Here is a 17,424-nt window from a genome sequence, read left to right on the forward strand (position 1 = left end):
GAGATTACAAATTTCCACGCAAAAAATGAATAACCTTGGCAACTTTCAACAATTTGCTGATGGGGAAGATTGGGATGCCTTTGTAGAAAGGCTCGAACACTACTTCATCGCGAACGACCTGGCTGGAGACACACCGGCCTCGCTGATTGATAAGCGCAGAGCTATCCTGCTCAGCAGTTGTGGGCCCACTGTTCATGGCCTTGTCAGGGACCTGCTAGCCCCAGCGAAGATGACAACCAAAACATACGCGGAGCTCATAACGACGATACAGGAACAGTTCAAGCCTAAAGAGAGCATCCTCATAGCCAGACATCGGTTCTACACACACCGGCGGCCCGAAGGCCAAGGAATCGCAAAATATGCTGCAGACCTGAGACGATTGGCTGCACCGTGTGATTTTGGCGACTACCTCACCGAAGCACTGAGGGACATCTTTGTTATTGGAATCGGTCACGAGGGCCTCCTCCACAGGCTGTTCTCTGCGGACACCACGGTCACCCTGCAGAAGGCAATCAATGTCAGCCAGGCGTTCATGGCCTCAGCCTGCGATTCCAAGAGGATGATGACTCACCCCCAGGACTCTAACCCGGCAAGTACCATGAACCGACTGGAACCTTTTAGAGGCAAGACTGCTACCCCGAGTCCTACAACCCTGAGTCCGCCACATGGGGCTAACCCATGGAGGAAATCACAGAGCCCACCAGTGCCGATACAGAGACTATATTTGCAAAGGCTGTAACACTAAAGGCCATCTCCAGTGAATGTGTAAAATACATTTTACTCACCGAGTCGCTGAAGAGTTGGCCGATCACCCGGGCTCCAGTGCTGATGAAGAGGAAGAGAGAGTCCAGGAGGCAGCTCAGCTCCATGAAGAGGTGTATGGAGTGTTTACCTGCTCCACCGAGTGTTCTCCATTGAAAATGGAAGTTGAAATCAACGATGTTCCAGTCTCGATGGAGGTCGACACAGGGACGTGCCAATCGCTGATGAATCAGGCGGCCTTCGACAAACTCTGGGACAATCCCGCCCAACGACATAAAATGCTCCCGATCCAGGTGAAGCTGCTCACTTACACAAATGACACCATCCCAATTGTTGGCAGCATGGATGTCCAGGTGCCCTATGGCGGCACAATGCACAAACTACCTTTGTGGATCGTTGCTGGTGATGGCCCAATGCTTTTAGGAAGAAGATGGATAAAACAAATCCAAATCTGTTCGAGCTGGGAAAGCCTCCAGGCCCCAGCGATCGACATCCTACGCGGCCCCAAATTTGGATTCATCGCAGCACCTGAAGATCCTACCGTCCAACTCGACTGCGCGGCGACGACACAGACCGCACAACCCAACGGCGAGATGATCCAACCCAAACGACCAAACCTCACCTTCCGGGCTCCAGTGGCAGGATTCCTAAGGAAGAAGATCAGCGCAGAAGGTAAATTCCCGGCTTCCATGGAAGAACCTGGGGAGAAAAGGATCACCGCAGTCTACCTCGTGGAGAGCGAGAAGATGGCACCCGCACCATGAGGTAAAGATTGCAAAGCCCTCTTAAAGGAGATCAGCAACCCAGCACAATTAAAGGGACAGTTCTACTCTTTGTACAGCGATGCCGGCGATATTAATGTAAAAGATGTAATTGACAAATGTAAGTATCTAAATGTAACCTTGTACAGCGATGCTGGTAGTATACAGTGAAAAGATGTAATTGACAAATGCAAGTATCTAAATGTAACCTTGTACAGCGATGCTGGTAGTATACAGTGAAAAGATGTAATTGACAAATGCAAGTATCTAAATGTAACCTTGTACAGCGATGCTGGTAGTATACAGTGAAAAGATGTAATTGACAAATGCAAGTATCTAAATGTAACCTTGTACAGCGATGCTGGTAGTATACAGTGAAAAGATGTAATTGACAAATGCGAAGATGTAATTGACAAAGGCGAATTTGTAAAGATAACTAACAATGTCGAGTCGGGTGATTGCGGTCAGAGCCAATGTATCATGAATGTAAATGATGGAATAATGTGTAATGCCGGGTTCTACATGTACGCCGACAAAACCAAAGGCAACCTCCCGTGGGAAGCACCCAGATCCAGCGGGCTACCTAATCATGTAGCCTACGTCTCCGGGACCAATGTGATGCCCCAGGGAGCATGGACACACACAGTAGGAGCATACCCACTCTAGGGCCAGCGATCAGCGAACGGCACAGGCACCACCACTGGCACCCTACCCCAGATCGGCCCTACTTCTCTGGCCTCCAGGGCCAGAACCAGGAGCAAGAGGCTAGCACCCTCCAGCCCTCCCGACGGGACCTGGGTTGACCAGGCTCCCACTACCGCTGAAGGACAGCAGGGAGACCCTGCAGCCCTCAAAGGAGGACAGGGAGGCCACACTTTCCTGTGGCTCTGCCCACCACTAGGCAACAGCAAAGGCCCTGAGACTCAGCCAGGTGAGCGATCCGAGCCCACCCAGCTAGTAGGGGGCACACGCCGCCATCAGACAACCTGGACACAGTCTGGTTACTCTGGAACTACGTCCTCACCCACCTGCACCTACACACCAGGGGCAAGACTGTAATACCACGTATGTACCTTACCTGTAATATGTACTTGTTCCACTACTGCTAAACTGAAACAGTGATGTAAGTAATTCTATTTTTTATTCTCTGTACATGTATGCAAATGCAGATGTCAAGATTTCAAGCCACATACATGGTCTATGTATGGGGGGGGGGGGGTGGGGGTGAATGGATGTATGTAGCCATGGACACACATGGATCACACCCAGAACCCAATTGACCCCCATTGCAACCTCCAACCGTTCACTGCTGACCAGAGCACACAGTGTAAAGGCCAGTGGCACAAGACTTAGGGGAGAGTGATGTTGTGCATGTATATAGAAACATAGAAACATAGAAAATAGGTGCAGGAGTAGGCCATTCTGCCCTTCGAGCCTGCACCACCATTCAATAAGATCATGGCTGATCATTCACCTCAGTACCCCTTTCCTGCCTTCCCTCCATACCCCTTGATCCCTTTAGCCGTAAGGGCCATATCTAACTCCCTTTTGAATATATCCAATGAACTGGCATCAACAACTCTCTGCGGTAGGGAATTCCACAGGTTAACAACTCTCTGAGTGAAGACGTTTCTCCTCATCTCAGTCCTAAATGGCTTACCCCTTATCCTTAGACTGTGTCCCCTGATTCTGGACTTCCCCAACATCGTGAACATTCTTCCTGCATCTAACCTGTCCAGTCCCATCAGAATTTTATATGTTTCTATGAGATCCCCTCTCATCCTTCTAAACTCCAGTGAATACAGGCCCAGTCGATCCAGTCTCTCCTCATAGGTCAGTCCTGCCATCCCGGGCATCAGTCTGGTGAACCTTCGCTGCACTCCCTCAATAGCAAGAACGTCCTTCCTCAGATCAGGAGACCAAAACTGAACACAATATCCCAGGTGAGGCCTCACCAAGGCCCTGTGCAACTGCAGTAAGACCACCCTGCTCCTATACTCAAATCCTCTAGCTATGAAGGCCAACATACCATTTGCCTTCTTCATCGCCTGCTGTACCTGCATGCCAACTTTCAATGACTGATGTACCATGGCACCCAGGTCTCGTTGCATCTCCCCTTTTCCTAATCTCCCGCCATTCAGATAATATTCTGCCTTTGTGTTTTTACCACCAAAGTGGATAACCTCACATTTATCCACATTATACAGCATCTGCCAATGCATTAGTCCACCAGCCCCAGGGTGCTGGAAGGTAGGGTGCGATTCGGGACATAAGTTGCTAGATTGTCCCTGGATAACCAAGACCGATAGTGGGGGGGCGGGGGACAGACCACCTATAAAGACCTCGCGTGCCTGAATAATAGGGCCATAGCAGTTCGGGCAGTGCTTGGATGTTGGAGCTCAGAAATAACCCCTACACCCATGCCAGAAACTCCGAATCCCGCATCACCAGATTGTCCTCAAACAGAGGAAGGGGCAAGTGGAGGGCTGGTGATAAAGAAGACAAAGGAAAAGATACACTTTGGAATACACCAGAAGATAATCATGATATTTCTAAATCTGACCGATCTAACGATCTAGTTTCTGTGGGTCAAAAACAATAAGCATGTATAAAAATCTGACACTTCAGACTTTGGCTGGACCCGAGTCCAAGACCCTGAGGTTTATCACATTAAAAGGAAAGGTTAGACGAAAAAGGGAGATATTAGAAATGATGGGCGCGGGATATGCAGCAGGCGTAGCCATGGTAAATGCTATAGATCTCCAGATAGTAGAAGAGCAGGTTGACACAACCCTAAGAGGGTTGCTGGAAAGGGGAAATGATAATGATAAAATGCAGGCCCACTTTACTCATGTGGCATTACTTCAGGTTCTACAGCTGCTTGCGTGGCCAACCGGGGGTGGGTCCCCACTAGTGCCAGCACCCGCTCCTCAATATCGGTGATGTCAATGATGACTGGTGACCCCCCCCCACCCGTTCGCCTCTGCTCGGCCCTATTCTTTGAAACCGTCTTCTGTAAAAGGTAACATGGCATGAGATCATTGCATAATATCATTTCCAGGTACTGTCACAGAGACTGATACAACACATAAGTGACAGGTGTAATCATGATTATTAAGATAATTATCATTTTCTAACTAAAGACGTACAACGTGAACGCAGGCTTTGAGTATAACCTTCCCGGTAAAAGTGAAAGACCTCACATTTGATTTTAATCACTCATTACACTTACAAATCATATTATATAAATATATAAGTACATGTAAATAAATGTAATACTTACTCTTGCGGATCTGACAAGGTCCTTCCATCACTTGCGGCATTGGTTGCCCTCACGCACCTTGTTGGTCGCCGACGAGAGCACTTCGGCTATCTCGGCCCATATCCTCTGGTAGGCCTTTGGGGTGTACTTCCCATGCCCTCCCTGTGTCAATTCACCCCAGCGTAACTCGCCCTCCTGCAGGAGGGAAGCATTTGCCTCGTCTGAGAATCTCCTCACTCTCTTTCGTCCTCCCAATTGTTCCTCTCCCACCTCACTGCTCTCTCCAGTGTCAGTCTCCACAGCGTGCTGTGTCGCCTCCTCCATTCCTTCCATTGTAGGTACCAAATTAGCGAAAATATCTCGCTGGTAACAGCTAACTTATTGCTCACAATTCTGTGTTAAGGTCGAAATTCTCCCTCCTATCTCCCAAAACAGCCAAACAAGCACCCACACCACACCCACACATGCGTTCACTCCCTCTCTGCTCCCTCTCTCTCTGTCTCCTCTTATGCGCATGTTATGATGACCCCGGACCTCCTGAAACACAGGAAACTGGTATTGCCATGCCGTTGCTAAGGACGGCGACATTTTACGGCAGAAGGTCAGAGAAATTTAACACTAACGCCCATTTTAGATCGCTCGTGGTAATGCCCATTTAAAAAAATGCAAAGTAAGGGTTTTGACAATGGCCGATAAGATGGTGATCTGAAAACTCGTATTTACCGCCCACGCTGGAAATAACTCCCATTTTTGGCCGATTTGCACAAAAGTGGAATGCCTAACCCATGGACAGGCTAAGTGAGTTGGCAAAAATTTGGCAGATGGAGTATAATGTTGGAAAGTGTGAGGTAGAAACATAGAAATATAGAAAACAGGTGCAGGAGTAGGCCATTCAGCCCTTTGAGCCTGCACCACCATTCAATAAGATCATGGCTGATCATTCACCCCAGTACCCCTTTCCTGCTTTCTCTCCATACCCCTTGATCCCTTTAGCCGTAAGGACCATATCTAACTCCCTCTTGAATATATCCAATGAACTGGCATCAACAACTCTCTGCGGTAGGGAATTCCATAGGTTAACAACTCTCTGAGTGAAGACGTTTCTCCTCATCTCAGTCCTAAATGGCTTACCCCTTATCCTTAGACTGTGTCCCCTGGTTCTGGACTTCCCCAACATCGGGAACATTCTTCCTGAATCTAACCTGTCCAGTCCCGTCAGAATTTTATATGTTTCTATGAGATCCCCTCTCATCTTTCTAAACTCCAATGAATAAAGGCCCAGTTGATCCAATCTCTCCTCATATGTCAGTCCAGCCATCCCGGGAATTAGTCTGGTGAACCTTCGCTGCACTCCCTCAATAGCAAGAACATCCTTCCTCAGGTTAGGAGAGCAAAACTGAACACAATATTCCAGTTGAGGCCTCACCAAGGCCCTGCACAACTGCAGTAAGACCTCCCTGCTCCTATACTCAAATCCCCTAGCTATGAAGACCAACATACCATTTGCCTTCTTCACCGCCTGCTGTACCTGCATGTCAACTTTCAATGACTGATGTACCATGACACCCAGGTCTCGTTGCACCTCCACTTTTCCTAATCTGCCGCCATTCAGATAATATTCTGCCTTCATGTTTTTGCTCCCAAAGTGGATAACCTCACATTTATCCACATTATACTGCATCTGCCATGTATTTGCTCACTCGCCTAACCTGTCCAAGTCACCCTGCAGCCTCTTAGTGTCCTCCTCACAGCTCACATCGCCACCCAGTTTAGTATCATCTGCAAACTTGGAGATATTATACTCAATTCCTTCTTCCAAATCATTAATGTATATTGTAAATAGCTGGGGTCCTAGCACTGAGCCCTGTGGCACCCCACTAGTCACTGCCTGCCATTCTGAAAAGGACCCGTTTATCCCGACTTTCTGCTTCCTGTCTGCCAACCTGTTCTCTATCCACATCAGTACATTACCCCCAATACCATGTGCTTTAATTTTGCGCACCAATCTCTTGTGTGGGACCCTGTCAAAAGCCTTTTGAAAGTTCAAATACACCACATCCACTGGTTCTCCCTTGTCCACTCTACTAGTTACATCCTCAAAAAATTCCAGAAGACTTGTCAAGCATGATTTCCCTTTCATAAATCCATGTTGACTTGGACCGATCCTGTCACTGCTTTCCAAATGCGCTGCTATTTCATCTTTAATAATTGATTCCAACATTTTCCCCACTACTGATGTCAGGCTAACCGGTCTATAATTACCCGTTTTCTCTCCCTCCTTTTTTAAAAAGTGGTGTTACATTAGCTACCCTCCAGTCCATAGGAATTGATCCAGAGTCGATGGACTGTTGGAAAATGATCACCAATGCATCCACTATTTCTGGGGCCACTTCCTTAAGTACTCTGGGATGCAGACTATCAGGCCTTGGGGATTTATCGGCCTTCAATCCCATAAATTTCCCTAACACAATTTCCAGCCTAATAAGGATTTCCTTCAGTTCCTCCTTCTCTCTAGACCCTCGGTCCCCTAGTATTTCCGGAAGGTTATTTGTGTCTTCTTTCCTGAAGACAGAACCAAAGTATTTGTTGAACTGATCTGCCGGTTCTTTGTTCCCATTATAAATTCACCTGAATCTGACTGCAAGGGACCTACGTTTGTCTTCACTAATCTTTTTCTCTTCACATATCTGTCGAATCTTTTGCAGTCACTTTTTATGTTCCCAGCAAGCTTCTTCTCGTACTCTATTTTCTCCCTCTTAATTAAACCTCTGCTGAATTCTAAATTTCTCCCAGTCCTCAGGTTTGCTGCTTTTTCTGGCCAATTTATATGCCTCTTCCTTGGATTTAACACTATCCTTAATTTCCCTTGTTAGCCACGGTTGAGCCACCTTCCTCGTTTTATTTTTACTCCAGCAAGGGATGTACAATTGTTGAAGTTCAAACATGTGATCTTTAAATGTTTGCCATTGCCTATCCACCATCAACCCTTCAAGTATGATTCGCCAGTCTATTCTAGCCAATTCACGTCTCATACGATCGAAGTTACCTTTCCTTAAGTTCAGGACCCTAGTCTCTGAATAAACTGTGTCACTCTCCATCTTAATAAAGAATTCTACCATATGGTCACTCTTCCCCAAGGGGCCTCACATAACAAGATTGCTAATTAGTTCTTTCTCATTACACATCACCCAGTCTAGGATGGCCAGCTCCCTAGTTGGTTCCTCGACATATTGGTCTAGAAAACCATCCCTAATACACTCCAGGAAATCCTCCTCCACCATATTGCTACCAGTTTGGTTAGCCCAATCTATATGTAGATTAAAGTCGCCCATGATAACTGCTGTATCTTTATTGCACACCTCCCTAATTTCTTGTTTGATGCTATCCCCAACCTCACTACTACTGTTTGGTGGTCTGCACACAACTCCCACTGGCGTTTTCTGCCCTTTGGTATTCCGCAGCTCCACCCATACAGATTCCACATCATCCAAGTTAATGCCCTTTCTTACTATTGCGTTAATAACCTCTTTAACCAGCAACGCTACCCCACCCCCTTTTCCTTTCTGTCTATCCTTCATGAATGTTGAATACCCCTGGATATTGAGTTCCCAGCCATGGGCACCCTGGAGCCATGTCTCTGTGATGCCAATTATATCATATTCGTTAATTGCTGCCTGCGCAGTTAATTCATCCACCTTATTATGAATACTCCTCGCATTGAGGCACAGAGCCTTCAGGCTTGTCTTTCTAACACATTTTGCCCCTTTAAAATTTTGCTGTAAAGTGGCCCTTTTTGATTTTTGCCTTGGGTTTCTCTGCCCTCCACTTTTACTCAATGTACAGTTACATAAGACCACTGAATGTATCTTCACACTGTATACAATGTGCCTGTACCACCAGAGGGTGCAACTGGTGGAGACCTAGGGGTCACCTGTACACTGCAGGTAACCACGTATAAAAGGGAGCTCACCTTACTGTACCCTCACTCAGGAGCTGCAATAAATGGACTAAGGTCACAACAGTTCAAGTACAATACCTTACCTCGTGGAGTCATTATTAGAGTGCTTACAGACACAAAATAATTTATTGGGGATTAGGGGCAAATCTTGATAATGGATCAGAAATTGGCTGAAGGATAGAAACACACTTGTTGGAGGAGTTATGTTGAGGTGGGGTAAGTTCTGAGTGAGGTGTCCCTGGGATCAGTGTTGAGACCAGTAATATTTCTGATTTATATCTATAAGCTGGATTCAGAAACTCACTGTAAATTGGCTAAGTTTGCAGATGACACCAAACTGGGAAGGCCAGGGGTCAGCCACAAGACTGATGTTTAATGTTAGGCATTTGCGTTATGAGGAAAGATTGGAAAAAAGTGTTTGTCTTTGGCTATTACATATCAGCATTGTAGAACTCCAATCTTCTCTGAACATTCATTTCAAATCTGCACATTGGTTTTAACACATCATTATTTGATGAATTTATGTGATCCATATGAGGGATATCATTGCAGGGAAATAGAGAAGCACGGTGCCACCATCAGGCACTGTCAGATAAGATACAAGACAGCTAGCTATAATGTGAAGCTCATTTTATTCTACTCCAACTGCATGCCTTAACCCGAAGTTCAGATGAACATTTGCTATAGCAGCAATTTCTCATTTAAGCCTAATTTAAATCATGTAGCCTTTCTGTGAGATTCCAAATTGATTGCCAAATTAGGAGCAATTTTGGATGTGGGCCCACAACTGCTGAGAATTAGCATGAGACTGTTCAAGCTGGTTCAAGTTCTCGGACTTTATGCCAGCAGAAAGAAAAGATGTTAATTTCATCAGCCTGGGCTGTATCCAGACCCAAGGTACAGAGATAAAAGGACATTCATCTTTAGTTGTACCTGCTTCACTACTTCCAGATTGAATCTACATTTCTTCCCATTGAAGAATGAGCAAGTTGTTGTCAATAATAGCCCAGATTTTGCGATCAGCGGCGGAGGAACGGTGCTCGCTGTTCACCACGCTGAGAGCTGCCCACAGACTTTTTGTGGGATTTTGAGCAGCGATTTTCTGTCTTCAGGCGTCTGATCTAACGTGGCGCCCCCTACAGGCGATCTGTGGTATCTGTGAACTGGTCAAACACCAGCGTGGCTCTTCAACCAATTAGATTGAAGAATCCTCACTGAGCCAGCAGAGCCTAAAGCAGGAAGCATAAATTCGATTAAAATCATGTACAGAAAGCAAAATAAAGAAAGGAAAGGAAAGATGAGATTAAGAGAGATAAAAGAGTTAAAACATTACTTGTTTATTGATTTTGTAAATGTCATAGCATCATTGTGCAGTTTGATTGCAATATTCTTGTGGGAAGAGTATATTGATACATTGTGGCGTGGCTGTTTATGGCTGGGATGAATTGTGCTTAAGGGCTGGAGCAAATTGCTTGGTTTTGGCCCCTGTGCTTCATTTGGGCCAGGAGAGAACATGGGGATACTGCCTATTAATCTTTGAGTTGGTAACTATATTTCACTTATATATCACCTTTTCTATTTCTCTTGTGCTGATCTGCCTTCTCTATCTGGGCGTTTCTCTGTTAGGTGGAGGTTTGTGTAACAATTCTAAATTGAAAGCAGTACCTTTAAAAACAATCCTGAACTGCACACTTCCTTCTCCATACATGATGAAGTATTAGTTTATTAATATTCATCAGCATCTGACACAGGTGGTTGGAGGATTCTAGAACATTATTAGATGGATTTGTTTCTGTATTTTAACTTGACATATGAATAGATAATACACATCAGGCACCTGCTGAATATATTTCCTTAATCTGCTTGTCCACAGATCCCTGAAAGCAGCAGGCCAAGTTGGTAAGTTAAGAAGACATACAGAATGCTTGCCTTTATTGGCCGAGGCATAGAATACAAGAGCAGGGAGGTTATGCTTAAATTGTATAATACTTTGGTTAGGCCACAGCTGGAGTACTGCATGCAGTTCTGGTCACCATATTATAGGAAGGACGTGTTTGCACTAGAGAGGGTGCAGAGGAGATTTACTAGGATGCTGCCTGAAATGGAGAATCTTAGTTATGAGGACAGATTGGATAGGCTGGGTTTGTTCTCAATGGAACAGAATAGGTTGAGAGGAGGTATACAAAATTTTGAGGGGCCTGGATATAGTGGTTAGCAAAGGCCTATTTCCATTGGTGGAGGGGTCTGTTACCAGGGGGCATAGTTTTAAGGTGGTTGGTGGAAGGGTCAGAGGGGATTTGTGGGGAGGGGGCTTCTTCACGCAGAGGGTTGTGGGGGTCTGGAACTCACTGCCTGGAAGGGTGGTGGAGGCAGAAACCCTCACCACATTTAAAAGGTGCTTGGATGGGCACTTAAAGTGCCGTAACCTGCAGGGTTACGGATCTAAAGCTGGTAATTGGGATTAGACTGAATAATCTCTTGTTGGCCGGCGCAGATACGATGATAAGTACTGCAGGGAATCGAATACGGCCAGGGTGATCTCTTGGACTCGTTTCGATCGCCTGGATGAGTCGGAGAGGAATTTTCCCAGATTTTTTTCCCCAATTGGCCTGGGTTTTTATCTGTTTTTTGCCTCTCCCAGGAGATCACATGACTCCAGTTGGGGTGGAGTGTAGAATGTTTCAGTGTAAGGGGCGTCGCAGTTGTGTGGGCGGACTGGATGAGCTGGGTGCTCTTTGCCTTTCCGCCATTGTTCATTGTTCAAGGTTTATATATAATCTTCAATGCTGCTGACCGAGGGCCGTGCGGCTCTTTGTTGGCCGACGGGACACGATGGGCCGAAATGGCCTCCTTCTGCGCTGTAAATTTCTATGTTTCTGATCAGGTGTCCACAAATTATTAAAAATGACAGTTACACAAAGTAATCAAAAAGGCCAATGGAAGTTTGGTCTTTATCTCAAGGGGTCTGGATTTCAAAACTGAGGAGGTTATGCTTCAATTGTACAAACCCTTGGTCAGACCCCACCTGGAATATTGTGTTCAGTTTTGGGCACTGAACTGCAGGATTGATATATTGGCCTTGGAGTGGGAACAGTGCAGATTCACCAGAATGATACCAGGGCTTAAAGGGTTAAATTATGATGACAGGTGGCATCAACCTGGTATTCCCTTGGGTTAACAAGATAAAGGGATTTGGTAGGGTAGCTACAGTGAAACTATATCCTCTTGTGGGAGAATCCAGAACAAGAGGACATAATAAAATGAGAGCTGGCCATTTAGGAGTGAAAGCAGGAAACAGTTTTTCACACAAAGGGTTAGTGGAAATCTGGAAGTCACTCCTCCAAGAGGCTGTGGTTGCTGGGTCAATTGAAATTTTCAAGCCAGATGTTTGTTGGGTAAGAATATCAAGGGATATGGAACAAGCGTGGATAAATGGATTTGAGCTACTGATCAACCATGATCTAATTGAATGATGGATCAGAGTCGAGGGGCTGAATGGCCTACTCCAGTTCCTAGATTGCTAAAATATTAAGCATTTTCAAAACTAACGATACATAAACATTCAAATCCCTTCCATTTTACAGATGCAGCAGAAATGCACAAAGTAAATGAAATGAAAAATATTTTTTCTTGATAATATAATCAAACACAAAACTATTAAGTATGAAATTGTATGGACTAATCTTTCAGTTAAGATTGGAAGCGAGCCAAATGTGGTGCAAGAAATATTGCAGGAAAGATATTTATTATATTCTCAGATCTTCAAAAAACACCAATAAACTTTTGCTTGAGGCATTTTCATCTCTATGGATGCTAAAGACTGTTTGAGGGATGACATGTTCCAATTATTTTTAAGCTACATACTTTTAGTGTTATATGCAACATGTGAGCGCGACAAAACTCCTGGGTTAATTTGCACCGTGTGTAAAATTAAAGAAAAAATATTTTATTAAACTGGGGAAGTCTATGATAGCTGTTTAGTAAAACATTTGGGGGAGAAATTAGTCTCTTTTGCACCTCCGGCTAGCGCCTCCGGAGGGCGATAATGGAGCGCTAACAGCTTGCTGACCGGGCGCGGCAAAAGTACCGACGCCCGTGAACTTCCGATGCAGGTTAGTGGCGGTGGTAATCCTTAGCACATAATCTTCTGCGCCCCGGCGATCGTGATGTCATCCAATGCACAGCGCCCCGTTATCGTCCCGGATCTTAAATTCGCTTCCGCCCTCTGCAGCACCGCCGGGCGGCAACAACGACAGTTGCAGGAGGCATTGTGAGGCCAGCGGCTGCTTGGAGAGCGGTAATTAAAGGGATTGGTGGTCAGGTAGGCCAAAAACATTTTTTCACCCCTCTGCTTGTTTTTAATTTTTTTTCTGCTGCTGCGATTGATCAGCCCTGCACTCTGTTAGAGTGCTTGGAGCTGATCGTCGTGGATCTCTGGTGTCATCGCCAACCAGTCAACTCGTTACCTTGCAGCAATGGCCCTTCCCTTTAAGGGAGAGAAGGAGCCTGTGATCCCGGCAGTGCTGCACTGGACATTGTGCAGCGCTCTGTTGCTACTACCCCTCTTGCCTCGTATAGTGCTCCAAAGACAGTGGTAACGCTTGATTTAGCGCTCCACTTCCCTCCTGGAGTGCTAAACCAGAAGTACATATCCGTTGGAATTGAGTAGCTCCTGGTGATAGTTTGGTGCTCCCGCAAAAGTTATCACCCCAAACGGCTAGCCCTTTTTCTGTAATTACACAAGGAACAAAATATAGCTCGAATTGAGTACAATATGGGTATATTACTAGTCTATTACTGCCTGGCCAAAATGTTTGAACAAACACCTACACAACAAAAGATGTTTCAGTATTGGTAATACAAGTAATGAGAATGCTATCCTTTTGCTTGTCCTAGCATAATATTTTGAACAGCGTCTACACTATTCTCGCTATTAAGTCACAAATGGAGCTGGGATTTTCAGATAGCAAACCTGGTTCTTCGCAAGGGATTTGCTGTGGAAATACCCTAGGCTAATAGAATTGTAGAAAAAGTTTGTAATTTCACATATTTTCTTTCCTCTTCCCACAGTCTTCCTGTACCACACATCTTCTATAACTGAGAGGCCTAAAGCAAATTTATCACAAAGACCTGCGTGAATGCTGCTTCATATTTAGCCATTAGAAAATCAATAATAGCAACAACACTTGTTTATTTATATATAACCAAAGAAAAGTCTCAAGACGTTTCATATCATCATCATAGGCAGTCCCTTGGAATCGAGGAGGACTTGCTTCCACTCTTAAAATGAGTTCTTAGGTGGCTGAACAATCTAATACGAGAACCATAGACTCTGTCACAGGTGGGACAGATAGTCATTGAGGAAAAGGGAGGGTGGGACTGGTTTGTCGCAAGCTCTTTCCGCTGTCTGCGCTTGTTTTCTGCATGCTCTTGGCGATGAGACTTGAGGTGTTCAGCGCCCTCCCGGATGCACTTCTTCCACTTAGGGCGGTCTTTGGCCAGGGACTCCCAGGTGTCAGTGGGGATGTTGCACTTTATCAGGGAGGCTTTGAGGGTGTCCTTATAACGTTTCCTCTGCCCACCTTTGGCTCGTTTGCCATGAAGGAGTTCCGAGTAGAGCGCTTGCTTTGGGAGTCTTGTGTCTGGCATGCGAACAATGTGACCTGCCCAGCGGAGCTGATCAAGTGTGGTCAGTGCTTCAATGCTGGGGATGTTGACGTGGCCGAGGATGCTGATGTTGGTGCGTCTGTCCTCCCAGGGGATTTGTACAGACATGTAAGGAAAAACAGAACCAAAGAAGCAAAGATAAGGAGTGACCCAAAGCTTGGTCAAAGAGTTGATTTTACGAACTTTTAAAAAAAGGAGGGGAGGTGAAAAGGTGGAGGGGTTTAGGAAGGGATTCTTGAGCTTAGGGGCTAGGCAGCTGAAGGCATGGGTGCCAAATATTTCATGTCATTTACCTGACGGTTTACATATTGAAGTTATGAAAAGGAGGAAGCTATGCACAAGAAACTAAAATCTGAGCAACTGAGAGTTTGGGAGTGAGTTGTACAGCTGGAGGAAGTTACAGAGATAGCGATGAACAAGGCCAGGAATAGATTTAAACATGAGAATGAGAATTTAAAATTTGAGGTGTTGGGAGGATCGGGTGCCAATGTAGAACAGCAAGAAGTGTGGTGATATGCGACTGAGACTTTTTGGCAGATGGGCATCAGAGTTTTGGATTAATTAAAGTTTATGCTGCGTGGAGGATGGTAGGACAGCAAGAGAATATTTGAATAGTCAAATCTGATGATGACAAAGGCAACTGCGTGCAGTTTTAGTCACCTTACTTAAGGAAGGATATACTGGCTTTGGAGGGGGTGCAGAGACGATTCACTAGGCTGATTCCGGAGATGAGGGGGTTACCTTATGATGATAGATTGAGTAGACTGGGTCTTTACTTGTTGGAGTTCAGAAGGATGAGGGGTGATCTTATAGAAACATTTAAAATAATGAAAGGGATAGACAAGATAGAGGCAGAGAGGTTGTTTCCACTGGTCGGGGAGACTAGAACTAGGGGGCACAGCCTCAAAATACGGGGGAGCCAATTTAAAACCGAGTTGAGAAGGAATTTCTTCTTCCAGATGGTTGTGAATCTGTGGAATTCTCTGCCCAAGGAAGCAGTTGAGGCTAGCTCATTGAATGTATTCAAATCACAGATAGATAGATTTTTAACCAATAATGGAATTAAGGGTTACGGGGAGCGGGTGGGTAAGTGGAGCTGAGTCCACGGCCAGATCAGCCATGATCTTTTTGAATGGCAGAGCAGGCTCGAGGGGCTAGATGGCCTACTCCTGTTCCTAATTCTTATGTTCTTATGAATAAGGTGGCAGATAAACTGAGGTAGACGCGGAGATGGGCGATGTTACAGAGGTGGAAGTCTTTATGATAGAGGGGATAGGGATTGAAAGCTCAGCTTAGGATCAAATAGGATACTGAGGCAGTGAACTGTCTGATTTAGTCTGAATCAGTAGGTGGGGAGGGGATAGAATTGGTGGCCAGATACAGAGTTTGTGTCGGGGGCCATGGACAATGGCTTTAATCTTCCCAATATTTTACTGGAGGAAAGTGTGGTTCATCCAAAACTGGATATCTGACAGGCAGTCTCATAGCATAGAGGCAGTATAGGGGTCCAGATAGATGATGGAGAGGTAGAGCTGGATGTTGCCAGTGTATATTTGGAAACTGACCCCATGTCTGCGGATGATATTGCCAAGAGGAAGCATGCCGATGACAAAGAGGAAGGAGGAACGTCTTCATCAATTGATTGACTGTTGTGACAGCACTTCAGCCTTATCTTCTCCTACCCACCCGACCACAGCACAGTAGACCTCTTTTTCCCAACAAGCAGTATCATCTGATTGAAGAAGTCCACGCAAATGAATACTCCCTTTCCTGACAGATTATCATAACCATAAGTAACAAGGCACAAGATAACTTCACAGTGTATGCCAGATAAAACATTTATTTACGAAAAAAATATTGTTTCTACTCTTTCTTAGTACCGTGCTTTCCCCTTATGTCTAACCATGCTTTCTTATTTCCTATCCTCGTGCTTTGTCTAAGTGTTCACTGAGAGCCTGTAACACGAGAGGTGGTGGCTCCTCATGCTGTACAAATGGATCATGAGACTGAGATGAACCCCACCTCATGGCAGCTGGCTTCATGCAAATCCTTTGTCTCCTGGCTAAATGCAATGTCATAAAGTACACAGGGTCACACATTTATTTATAAATATTTTTAATTCTTAGTCCCTAGTCAAAGGCAGACGAGCTGCTTCCAAGCTTTTACCAGTCACTCTATAGCCGTCCACCAAGAAAAATATGAGAATAAGTATCTTAGAAAGACATGGATTAACTCAGCTTCCAATTGTTTTTCACGCCCTCTCTGCAGGACCAATAAGCCAACTAATACAAGTGATGTGTTTCATTAAGGCAGGATTTTCGGCTCTTTTGCGCATCTGTTTGCGCCCCGGTGAGGCGGTAAATACTGTTTTGGGGTGTTATGCTGGGCGTCCAGGTTTTAGCATCCGGCTAATAAATTCGGCTCACGGTTTGCAGCGACACAAAAACTTACTGCCCCGCCCTCCAGTTTCACTGAGATCATGACGTCAATCGTCATGCCACGCTCCGCTAGCGTCCCGGATGCAAAATTCGGCCCTAACGCCTTATTTAATGCCCGTCCCAGGAAAAAACAGACATTCCCAGGATGCAGCAGGTGGTTTTGGCAGCATTTTTAAATGGAAGGATGAGGATCCTACATCGCAGGTCACATTGACTGCAACAGTTGCGCACATCACGCTGTGTGAAGCTCCGACTTGCAAACTTCACTTTTACCTGCCATCACAGTGACCTTACAAGATGAGTGATAAAATTGAATGGGGGAATTACTAATTTGCCAGCGTATCATGCTCCATGTTATTGCCAGGCGGCGTTAATCTAGAAGAAGGGCTCTTGGCCACGTCGGTACAGGCAGACCGATGCCTGCACCGCTCTGGAGGCAGCCTTCAATACTCCACTCAACAGGAATCCAAATTCATTGTGGTTTACTGCATGCTGCATAACCTGGCCATCATGAGGGGCTGGGCATTGCCAGTGGGGATTGCATGCCCACCTCAGCAGGAGGAGGACGATGAAGAG

The sequence above is a fragment of the Pristiophorus japonicus genome, chromosome 1 (genome assembly GCF_044704955.1).
Source record: "Pristiophorus japonicus isolate sPriJap1 chromosome 1, sPriJap1.hap1, whole genome shotgun sequence".
Taxonomy (NCBI): domain Eukaryota; kingdom Metazoa; phylum Chordata; class Chondrichthyes; family Pristiophoridae; genus Pristiophorus; species Pristiophorus japonicus.